We start from the raw sequence: 12,316 nt of genomic DNA on the forward strand, positions 1-12,316 counted from the left end.
TGAGATCTACAGATCAGGTTAGGCCAATTTTCATACTAACCACACAAACACTTAAAAAGCTATAAAGTTACATGTATTATATCACCAGAACATTCCCATTGGCTGAATATACCTGGAGGTCAGGGACTGTTACCAAGCATTTTGAGAGCTGTTGAACCCTTTTGTGGATGTTGCACAGATGTAAGTATATTTGTCCAATAACTGCTGCTTTTATTTCTAAAAACTTTTGGAATTATCAATGTTTCATTGTTGCACAACTTGTTGCATGCTCGGAAAACCAAGACACATCAGTCAGCTGTTTGCTTACAGTATTGGAGGAGGAGGAGGAGGAGAAGGAAATATTTCTGCTACAGTAGCCTACTACTTCCCAGTTGCACAGTTTTAACATATGCAAGAAGTCGGACTCTGATTCCAAGGAAGTGATGGCTGATGAGTAGAGCTAGTCAAAAATGTTATGATGGAATAGTTTTTCCATCAGAAAATGTTGATTCAGTTGAAACTAGGTAGGAACATGCTCTGCTCCCTGGGTCCCCAGGCTGCCTACCTCCCTGAGATGCCAGGCTTCTGGTTCCTCGGCTCCCTGGGTTCCACAGTGCCCCAGCCAGCCATCTCCCCAGACTTGCCCAACTGGTGGGCAGGCAGGCTGGCCAGCTCGCTGGACTATCTAACTCACTGGCTGGCTGGCTGGCTCTTCATGTTGCCTGCTGGGTGGGTGGGCTGGAGAGCCAGCCCCAACTTTTTTGGAAAATTCTATTTTGGTTCTTCTGAAATGGAATTTTTCAAAGATGTCTGTTCCTCAAAAAATCTTTTACTTCTGACTTTTTGTTCCTATTCAGAGTGAAACGTTTTTTGGAAATGCAAATTTTCTGTGCAATGGAAATGCCAGTTCCTGCACAGCTCTATTGATGAGTCATGTGAAGTTATAGAGAATTAACAGCTTGCATAACAGCACCTGGCCGACAACTACTTGTAGCATATGTGTGAATGTGCAATAGCCTGTAGATATCCTCTTGAATCCTGCATCACAGTATGTGCGTGTATGAGCTATTTCTATGTATGTGAAGTTTTGCATGATCTCTATTACAGAGTGAGAGACTGTAGGGTACCAATGTGCATACGCTGTGTAGAAAACCCTATAGTTAATTTGCACACTCCTCTTCCACCTAGGAGAGGCAGCTGTGCTAGAGGTGATCCTGGGGGATGGCACCTCTGAAATCTAGAGTTCCATAGGAGTGCCACTGACAGAGGCTGTTTGCAAGAGTCACCAAATCAGTACATCTCTTCGCCAGTCTGGCCTCATCCCATCTGGGCCTGGCACACCCAGTTTCAGGCTTCTGGGCCCTGTGGATGGTTTGTACTACTGTGCTTCAGTTCCAAGCAGACTTATTGCATCTCCGGGCCTACCTGGCTCATTGGCCACCTTATACCACACTGCTGAGTTAAGCCATAGAACCCTGGGCTTAAAATCCTTTGCTAAGAAGATGCTGGATGCTAAGGGTTCCCATTTCCTTCAATAGCTATTAAAGAGTATATGGAATTCCTGGATTTTAAGAAATAACATACAGAAAGGGTGGCAGTTCTAGATGCCTCAAACATTGTGTGAATCAAGGAGTTTGAGGAGATCTTGAATTCCAGGAACTGCAAACAAAAGAAATTATGGGCACTCTACCACAATGTGAGTTCTTTCCATGGGGAAGTGGTGAAAGTCCCACTGTCTGAAACTAGATTGAATGAAATAGTACAGAATGGAGTGTAGAGACCAGTCCTCTATGGGCTGAGCTAATATGTCTTTTCCATCTTTAACTGTCATGAATCTGAGTCTGAAGTCTTTGGGCAGATCTGTAGAAGCTGTACTGAATGCCCCTGATTCAACCTATCCTACCTGCCTCAGACACATTCAGTCCAAGTGTCTTCAGATATCTACCTAGGATCTTGTTTTAACTCCTGCCACTTATACATACTTTGTGTGTCCACTCTCATGGTCCTGTTGTATTCATGTTGGGATTGATCACTCAGTATGTGAGTTGGACCTGGAAACCAGACTGCTGTTGCAATGAATTTAACAGTGCTTGCATCCTGTGTCTCACTGTCATGGCCTTTATGTTCCTATAGGCATAGGCTTTCTCACCTCATGCTTCAATGCAGCCTTCCAAGTCTGCTGAGACAAGAATAGTCCACTGGTACTTATTTGCTCTGCACAAGCAAGGGCATGCCCAGGGGTCCTGGTATTGGTCTTTACCAGCCCACACTGTATTTTTGTCCACAGCTTTTTTCAAAGGAAGTACATTTTCAGTACTGAAGAAACTATGGAAATTTGGTGTCGTTTTTGAATTGTTGTTTACTGCCTTGAAGCACAGGCAGTATCTGGCCCTTTGATTATGATCCACAGCTTGTTACTGTTGGTTAGGTCTCTTTACATAAAGCTATTAACTACGTTCTGACGTGACAATTAGGGCTAGATTCTGTCATCCTTACAAAGATATCCATGGACTACTTGTGGAGTAGGTTACTCCTTAGTGTTAGAAGGGTGGTAGAATTGGACCCTTAATGCAAGAACAATTTGTTTCAAAAAATTGTTTGAAAATTTCATTTCAGAATTTAAATACTTTTAATATTTTTATTATGTTTACATTATTTCATGACATCAGTAGTAGTAATGCATCATGTGCACTCCTACTACTTCTGTTGATGTCATAATATGACATAATAGAATAGCTGAAATACTCTATATTTATTTATATTTAAAATTAAGGGCTGCTGCTACTTAGCTTGAAACATCTTGTCTAGATCAAAGTGTCTCCTGTTTGTGTTGTAAAAAGGAAACAGTCTGATACTTTGTGTCAAATCACTACTTCTGGGTGTAGGGAGGCCTTCAGCATTAACTCTTACAGTTCCTTGCAGCACAATTCCCAGACTTATTTTTATTGGAGCTCCCTTTAGATGGGTTGATGCCTCTCCCCATCTTCACCCTGACCCCCTCATACCATTCCTCGGCATGTTTGCTGCACTATCTCTTTTTTTCCTGTCCAGTTTTCCTCTCTCCTCTCCTTTGTTTTTAATTCTACTTTCCCCCGTCTCATCTTGTTTCTTACCAGTGTATTTTCCCCTCCCTGCATCCTCCTTTTAACTGTTTTTGATGCCCTCTTTCAGGTAGCTCCCTCTCCCCATCCTCCTACTTACTGTAAGGGTGCATGCTACTTATAGTGGATGTCCATTGGTGGCTCTGTGGGGCTGGGTCATCTCCACTCTCATGGCTGAGCTTAATGCTGCACAGTTAAGAATAGTTTGGCTGGTGGGCAGCTGCATGGGCCTGTGGTATTGCACACATGAGCTGCTACAACAGCTGCTTTAGAAGCTACCTTGGGAGCAGGGAGGGAAGGTAGGTGCTTTCAAGGAATCACTCAGTGTTCTACCCACAAGCACAGATTATGAGCAGTTGCTTTCCCTGCCCTCATTGGGTTTTTTCTTTGTCCCACATGCACTCCTGAGCTAGCCTGGGAACCCCCCTTCTATAGAGCCCATTCGCCAGGTTAGGAAATAATGTTATACTGGTAAAGATTCAAAACTCTACATTTTTAAAAAAAAATCCCAGTACAGAATGGGCTGAGCTAAGAATCTGGGGATGAGACGTTTCACCATAGACATCTGTGACTGAGATTCAGGGATTTCTTCCCATCCTCATTCTTTATGGAAGTATTGTGCTTTTTGGAAGTGTTGGATAAAAACCATTATGGGTAGGCATGATTTGGTGGAGATGTTAGGGATAACCCCTCTGAACATGGTAGTATGCACTTACTGGCCACCAGGCACATGAAGTGTTATGATAGCTGCTTCTTTCCCCTCACCCCAAGTACTGGGGCACACGTCAGCAGACTGTTTTCTCTGCATATAGGAGTCAGGGGGTGGATCTCAGAGTCTCTATAAATTACACCTGCCCTGCTGGGTGTATCAGTGTAAAGGCAACATCAAGCTGTGTGTGTGCCTGGCAGCCAACAGCCCTGTTGCTCAAAAATCAGTTGGAATTTTGCCATCATCACCACAGCCTAACTTGCAATTAATGGAGAACTCTGCGGGTAAGGTAAGAAAATACCCAGTATCCTTAGCAACTGTCAGAAACCCTGCTGCTGTGGAGCATCTGTGCCACTTCTCCTCAAGTAACTTCCAGACGCAGGCCAGATCCTTTGAGATGCAGATGTGACTGCCTGTGATAGAATGCAGCATATTTTAGTCCTGCTTTAGCTGCAGGGAAAATTCTGATGTGGCATTTGGGTGTCTTTTTGTACCTCCACTATCCTAGTGGAAGTTCTTCATGTCTGGGCTTGCGCTCTCCACTAATGAGTGTCGTTGGCAGGTGAGGGGATAATTCCTACTTTTTACTAAAGGTAAACAGAATTGTTAACAGTCTGAGTTATTTTCTCACAGGCGTATTTAAGAGAGGGTGGCAGATGGCAAAGAAAAGGGACTACAGCATAGTGGAGGCAGTACAGACTGAGTTATTTCCAAACCAATATCCCAGCTCTTATACCTCATTCACAAAAAAGTAAGAGAAAAAAGGGCATTCTGAGGTTTTAAACAAAGTAAGAGGGACAGTGTTGTATGCTGCAACTTGAGGAGAATCATTGCTGATCATGTACTATTTATAGCATTCTCACACACAAAACCCTTTAAGGTGAAGTTAAGGTTGCAGTACATATCGATGGTTTGAAAGCTTAACTTTAAGAATAATAGGTTAAAAACAATTCAAACATTACAAATCCCTTTTGCCACCTAGAAGGGGTGTGGACCTGTTCATTCAGGGTACTTATATTTAAGTTTGAATCTTTTATGCTGACAGAAGGCTTCATGTACATTCTGAAGACATTAGCTTCCTATTATACCAGCTAATGCTTTTTATAAAGAGCATCTGAAGGGACATTTGCATTTTTCAGCATCTTGACAGGGCAAGTTAGAAACCAGGGAATAGTGGTTTTATTTTTAAAAATAGAGTTCTGTAGAAAGCGTAAATACATCATAACATGTAGAAAATTCTCTTTACTATTCTTAGTCTCAATGCATCACCATGGTTTCTACAGAAGTTTTGGTCATGGTTACTGTCCAAAGTGATGATATAATTTTGATTTGATATTCACATCAGGGCCTTTTCTTCTGGTATTGACTGTAGTCATCCCTAGAGCTGGTCCAACATTTTCTGATGGAACGTTTTTCTGTCAGAAAATGCTGTTTTGTTGAGGTTGAAACTTTCCATGGACGTGTTGATTCCGATGAAATTTAATTTAGAAAAAATGTAAAACACAGTGATTTGTTCTGATTCAGCATGAAAACAAATTTTGAAATCAGGGAATTTCCTGTGACATGGAAATTCCTCTTCCTGCATACCTGTAGCAATCCCTCCTTAATAGTTTTTATTTCTTAGGATATTATGTCTCATTCTGAATTTGGGAAACAGGCTCACTTTATAATTAGCCGAACCAAAATTCAGTATCCAAAAATAATGATGAATATGTTGAGTGACTCCGTATGGTGTAAGATGTATTACTTACATCCCTTTCCTCTATACAGTAGTGGAGAAAAATTGTATCACACTGAAGGAAACAGTTGCACCAAGCTAGAAGTCACTGAGTAGAAGTACCCACTGCTCGATATAGACCTATTTAGCTAACTACAGGTTGCTGAAAGGGCAAGAGAAAAATCTTCATCAAAGGAGCAATGAAGTTACACCGCAGGGATGGCTTTGGCCCAAAGAGGTACTTAGCTTTGATGAGATGAAGGTGAAATATGGCCAACCCTCCCAACTTGGGATCCAGCATGTACACATCAAGGACTTTATTTCTAGGTTTGATCTTAGAAGTTGCACTCCCAGCTGGACTTTGCATGCTGTGGAACTGACTCTCATAGAAGAAACAGCTAATAGTAGAGACAATAGTGGGACTGGTTTGAGACTATGGCTGAGAGACAGCCATTTAGATCTGGAATCTAGAGTTTGATGCATAAATTCCAGATTCTGTTTCTAAATGGCTTTTCCTTGTCCTATATCCAAACAAGGTCTTAGTAGACTCTTTATTGTTAATTGATCAAGCAAGCAAATCAATGTTCCCTATGGACAGAGAAGCAGTGGGGGAGTGGATATCCACCTAAATTGCTGGTGGAACTGACATTTGATACAAAATTTCTGGAACCAAGTTTTTATTATTTTATTATTATAAATGTCCTGATTTCCTTTGTTAAAACTCTAAGGTTTTGGTTTTGGACTGGTATCCCAGAGAGACTGCCTATAAGCAGAAGAGACAATTGATTACCATCTTTTTGGTGCTAGTAAGCATATGAATTACTGTTTTAGAAGCTGGGGAGCAGATCCAGCAAATGATTAGCACTGTAACCTTCCAGAAACTGGCTTCCAGGGTCAGCAGGATGAGTAATGTACACAGCATACAGAGATCTGAGGGCCCAAACATTAGGAACATGTCTACCCTATGATGTAATTTCATTGCCTCTTTGTCTTAAAATATTGAAAAAACAACAAAAAGCTTTCTCTCTCTCTTTTCTCCTATTTTTGTCCAACAAAGGTAGGGTACATCAGGAGTTGCTATACTGCAAGATGGGAAGAGAAATCTTCTGTGTGTTTATGGAATAATATTTTCCAAACTCCATTCCAAATGTTAAGAGTATGTTCTAGAAGAGTGTGTGCTGCCTGGTGATTTCTAATGGATGAGAACATGATCAAGGGACCTCAGGGCAAACATGTTCTTCCTCCTATCTAGTCAAAGCTACCTCCTGCTCCTAACCAGCCAGAGAGCTACAGCTCAAGGCACAGAAATAGACTGGGAAGGGTGAGGACCCTGCACCTTTCGTTCATCAAAGTTTATTATTCTACAACAGTTCTGTAGTGTTGTGAATTATTGCTTTCTAAATGTCAATAACGTATATTACTTGCATTGAGGAGCTGACAGCCTAAATAACAGAACAGCAGCACAGGAAAGGGAGGATGTGGGGCATTATTGATTAAGAAGAAAGGAGCAAGGATTGCTTGGAGAGACAGATTTTAAAGAGGGGTTTGTGGAAGGACAGAGGGTATTTGGCTGATGGGGACAGGGCCAGCTTTCCAGATGTAGGGGGCAGCATGATGAAAGGCATGAAGCTAAGAATAGGAAAAGGAAACAGCCTGTACATTCCCCAGCAGCAAACTGGGGAGCTCGGGAATGGTACAATTTAGCACAAAGGGAACAGTTAGGCCTGGGGACTGAAGGAAGAAAAGGGAGTGAGAAGATAATTTGGAGTAAATTCTATTCTATTCTGCATAGGTTCTTGCTCTACGTTTATCACTATAGCATGTAAGCACATTCCAGCAGTGCATTAAGCAATATGACTAATATCTGTCATGTGTTGTTTGTTCTCTCATCCTCCTCCCAAAGGGAGAAGCACGTGCAATGCAGCATCTTGTTTTGGCAGAGGATTTTTTAAATGTACTAATTGCTCTGTTCATATGCTAGAGAAGACAAGGTCAAAGTAATGTGCCTTGCCCATAGAGTGGAAGGTGGTGGGGTTTGTGATGGTCCTTAGTCCCTGCGGGAGTTCATTTCACAGCTTGGATTGGTCCCTGAGAAAACTCTGTCTTCTGCACAGATGAGCTTTGCTCTTATTGTTGAGAGTTCCATTGTGCCTAGGACTTTAGGATGATCTTTGAAGATAAGGACTGATATCTTGAACCTGATTCAGTATTCTCTGGGAAGCCAGTGTAGAGAGCAGAGGATGGGGTGATGTGCTTGCTGTAGCCTGTATTGTTGTGGCAATGTGCTACAGCATTGTGTACTAGTTTGAGTTTCCTCAGCAGTGAAGGTTTCATGCCCACGTATTCTGCATTGCTGTAGTCTAGAGGAAAGGTGATGAAGGTCGTCATCCTCAAGGATGGGACGGGGTCTCCAAGCCAACCAGATATGGTAGATAGCATTACTCATAGACGCTGTTATGTGAGAGCTTAGAATCAATGAGGAATGCAAAAGCGATCTTAGACTACAAACTGAACTGACCTATGGTGGGTGTGAAACTATCAGCAAAGGAGACTTCACTGTGACTACAAACTCTTCAAAGCATTTTCCTCTTCCCATCTGCCTCATCCCTGTTTTGTTGAGGTTCAGCTTCAGCTAGCTGTTCTTCATCCATACGCTGATCTTGTCCAAGCCCTGGGCCACCTTTGCAGTAGCAGTGTGGTCATATGCGGTGAAGGATAGGTAGAGCTGTTTGTCATCTGCATATTACTGGCACTTGAGTCCATGTCATCTGACCAATTCACCTAATTGCTGCATGTAGATGTTGAAAAGGACCAGAGAGAGACTTGATTTTTGTGGGACTCCACAAGTCAGGGTCTAGTAGTGGAGGTGCAGTTTTCCATCACTACTTATTGAGCATTTCCTTCCAGGAAGGCTACTAACCATTTAAGCCATTACCCTAGATCTGTCACCTCTCTCAGATGAGACAGCAGAAGCTCATGGTCAACAGTGTCAAATGCTGCTGAGAGGTCCAGGAGGATGAGAATTGGACATTAGGGAAAAACTTCCTAACTGTCAGGGTAGTTAAGCACTGGAACGAGTTGCCTAGGGAGGTTGTGGAATTTCTGTCATTGAAGGTTTTTAAGAACAGGTTGGACAAACACCTGTCAGGGCTAGTTATTACATATTCCTGCCTTGAGTGCAGGGGACTGGACTAGATGCCCTATTGAGGACCCTTCCAGTCCTAAACTTCTATGATTTTTCTATCTATTGATAGGAGAAGACCATACATCAGTGCCACTAAAGCAGTTTCAGTTCCATGTCCTGACCTGAATCCAGATTGTGCTGGGTCTATGATGTTGGCTTTAGCCAAAGCTGACTACAAGCTCATCTAACGAGCTTCCCTATGAGCTTGCTCAGGAATGGGAGGTTCGACATTGAGCAGTAGTTATCTAGAACCAGTGTATCCAGGGAGGGTTTCTCCAGTGTTGGTTGGACTATTGCATGTTTGAAAGAGGAAGGGAAGCTTCCTTTTCTGAATGAGGTGTTGGCTATTTTGGTCAGGAGTGGCACTAGTTGATCATGACTCTTTCACAAGTCCAGAAAGGGTATGTGTCAGATTCACAAGTCTTGGGATGGGATGCCCATAGGGTGTCCAGAACTTCTTGATGAGTGAATGTATTGAACTCCAGGAATGCAGGGGGAGGGGGGGGGGCTGATGGTTGGCAACTGCAAGTGAAGCAGATCTGTGTCATCTGATGAGGCTTCCAGAATGTGTGATTGTTTCAGCCAAATATGTGTTACTTCTTCACAGTGCTTGGTGCTCAGTTCTGATGCAGGTTGTAAGCATTCAGAATTGATGAAGTGGTCTCCCACTCTGGATAGCTCCTTGCGGGTGGAATTTGGCAGCTTTAATGGATGCTATGGATAAGAAGGTTTTCCTGGCCTGTAATACAGCCTCACAAAGGCTATGAAGACTTTGTTATGTTTGACCCTGCCTGTATCAGCCTCTTGTTTTCACCCTTGAGCACTCAACTTTCTAACCCCTCTCTCTTCATCCAGTGCAGGGTGTCCTAAAACCCAGAAAATCTGTGTGTGTAATGGGAAGGAAGGAGACATCTGGGGGCCGCTGTGTCGATGGTTGAGGCCAGGATAGAATGATAATTATTCACCAGATCCCCGATTCTTCATGTTATGGGTGGAGACTGGTGCTGGAACACTTTTTATAGTGGGAGTGCAGAAAGCCATTGAACAAAACCATAAATTTGGTACATGATGGAAGCTGTGCATTTGGTTGCTATTATTAGTTCAAGCTGCTGCTGTATCCCCAGCACCCCCTGGTGGACTGCTGCTGTATTTTAGCGGGCTTTGGAATTTGTTGGAGTCCATCAGTCTTTGTGGTCAAATCACAATCATTGGTCTTTCTTGTTACCTGGGACTTGGAAGGTCTCTGACCACTGCCTAAATGAAATGATGGTCTATCCAAGACAGTGGCTGGGTTGTGTTGTCCTCAGTCTGGATATCTAGGCTGAAGATCAGGCCCAGGATGTGACTGGCTGCGTGGAATGGACCTGAGATGACCTGTCAAAGTTCTAGAGAGGCAAGTGAGGCAGTGAGTTTTTGGGAGTTTGGGAGCAGGATTATAGGGGCTTAGCAGATTCTATTCTGTGCAGGTTCTTATATTGCCTTCCTCACAGTAGTATCAGAGTGCCTTCCAGTGCTGCATTAAGTGGTTTGACTACCTTCTGCCACATGTGGCTTGTGCTCTCTCACATATTTTCTCCATCAGGTGAACTGTGTGTACTCTGTAGTGTGTTGTTTAGGTAGGGTTTGGGGGTTGTTGTTTTTTAAGTGTATGTGTTGCTCTCTTTATGTTAGAGAAGATGGGTTGAAGAAACATGCTTTGCATTTGGAACAGAAGGTGGTGAGGTTTATGATGGTTCTTGGCTCCTGTGGGAGTTCCTTCCACAGTCTTGGAACAATCCTCAAGATAATCCTGTCTCCTGCACAGATGAACTTTCTACTTATTGTAAAGAGTTCCTGTGGGCCAGAGGAGTGGAGTTGTTAATTCCGGTCTTCAACCCTGAGCGGTAAGTGATCTTTCAGATACACTGGACCCAAGCCAATGAGCTCCTTGAAGAAAACGACTGAGACTTTGAACTTGACTTGATATTGACATAAGTAGAAGATAAACTCTCCCTGCTAGCTCCTTTCTCAATCCCTGTGGACATCATTACAGTTCTCTCTGTCACTCAGGGCCCTAACCTGTCCATCATTTTTGACTCGGACCTCTCTGTAGCTCCTCACACCCAGGCTATGTTTAAGTCTTATAGATTCTTGCTGCATGCTGTCTGTAAGACACTGCTTTTCCTATCCATCCACACAGCTGAAACTTTTGCCCAGGCTCTTGTCACCTCACATCTTGGTCACTGCATCATCCTTCTCTCTATCCTTGACAAATGTACTCTTGCCCCACTCATATCCATGCAGAATGCTGCTCAAAGATCACTTTGCTAGCCCATCGCTTTGACCGTGTCACGTCTCTCTACTGGCTCCCTCTTCTCCATCGTATCAAGCACTTGTTTTCACTTTCAAGGCCCTTCATGTCCTCTCCCCACCCTACCTATTATCTCTCACGTGGTATTGAAAGGTCATCTCATGCCTCTGATCAGCCCTGATGTCAGCCTCCATCACCCGTATGTTAAATTTTCAAACAAGCTCTCTTGTGCTTTCTTCCATGCTGCCCCTCATTCCGGGGAGGCGCTCCCTGGAACCATCCACAAAGTGAACTCATTAGCCTCCTTCAAAACCCTCTGTAACACTTTCCTTTGCTGTGAGATCTATAAAAACTTGAGTGCTGATGAGGCCAAGGTCTGTGAACTACACAAACGTATTTACACCCAAAGCTGAATCCACCACCCACTGAAGTCAATATTCATTTTCATGCAAAAATAAAGGGTTGTTTTCTTTGTTTTTGTTTTGGCCAGCTCAGCAGTTGTGCTGAAATGTATACATTTGACTCTGCATATGTACACGTGAGTGCTAGTCACTGGTGTGTGCCTATTTTGAGAGGAAAAAATGGGGAAATACAGTGCACCTGGGAAAGGGAAGGATGCTCCAGAGCAGCAGGAAAGGTATAGGTACGTGAATATTGTGAATCATTCAGAAACTGTATCCGTGCTTATGATTTTGAATTAAATGTAATATCCTATGTAGTTTGCTGTGTTATGAAGACAGCAAACCTTACCTTTAGCTCATGCTAAAGTGGTTGGGCCAAATTTTTATCTCAGTTACATTGGAGTGAACCTGGAATAACTGAGGCCTTGGTTCCATTGTGAAGTTGGATCATGTATTTTTCACTTGAGTGTTTTGCACTGACTGCAGCACAAATGATTCAGTGAGCCCCACCCGCCACCTTCAATTTGTTTGGTCCTGGATCCACACTGGGGCTGTCCTAAGCCAATTCAGGTGTAGCAAGTTGTCCTCTTTGATGACCTCTCTCAAGCTAAAGGGGAACACTCCAACCCTTTAAAGGGGAGACTGCTGCTCTGGTAGACTTGTGCACTCTAATGCCACAGAACCCCAAGAGGTGGGTGGAGGGGGGAAGTGGGCAAGGTGACAACTGTCGCAACTGACAACTCATCATTGGTGAAACAAAGATTCGTCCGTGCTGCCACTCAATTGATTCAGCCTGCAGCAACTGGGACTCTGTTGTTGTTTGCCCTATACAATCCCAGGGCACTTGCTGTGTTTATTTGCCCTCCCAACAATTGATTGTAGTACTTTTTGTATCTGAACACAAGACCATTTGTACTGATTGAAGGGGACAATTT

This window comes from Emys orbicularis, chromosome 4 (assembly GCF_028017835.1).
Source record: "Emys orbicularis isolate rEmyOrb1 chromosome 4, rEmyOrb1.hap1, whole genome shotgun sequence".
NCBI lineage: Eukaryota > Metazoa > Chordata > Testudines > Emydidae > Emys > Emys orbicularis.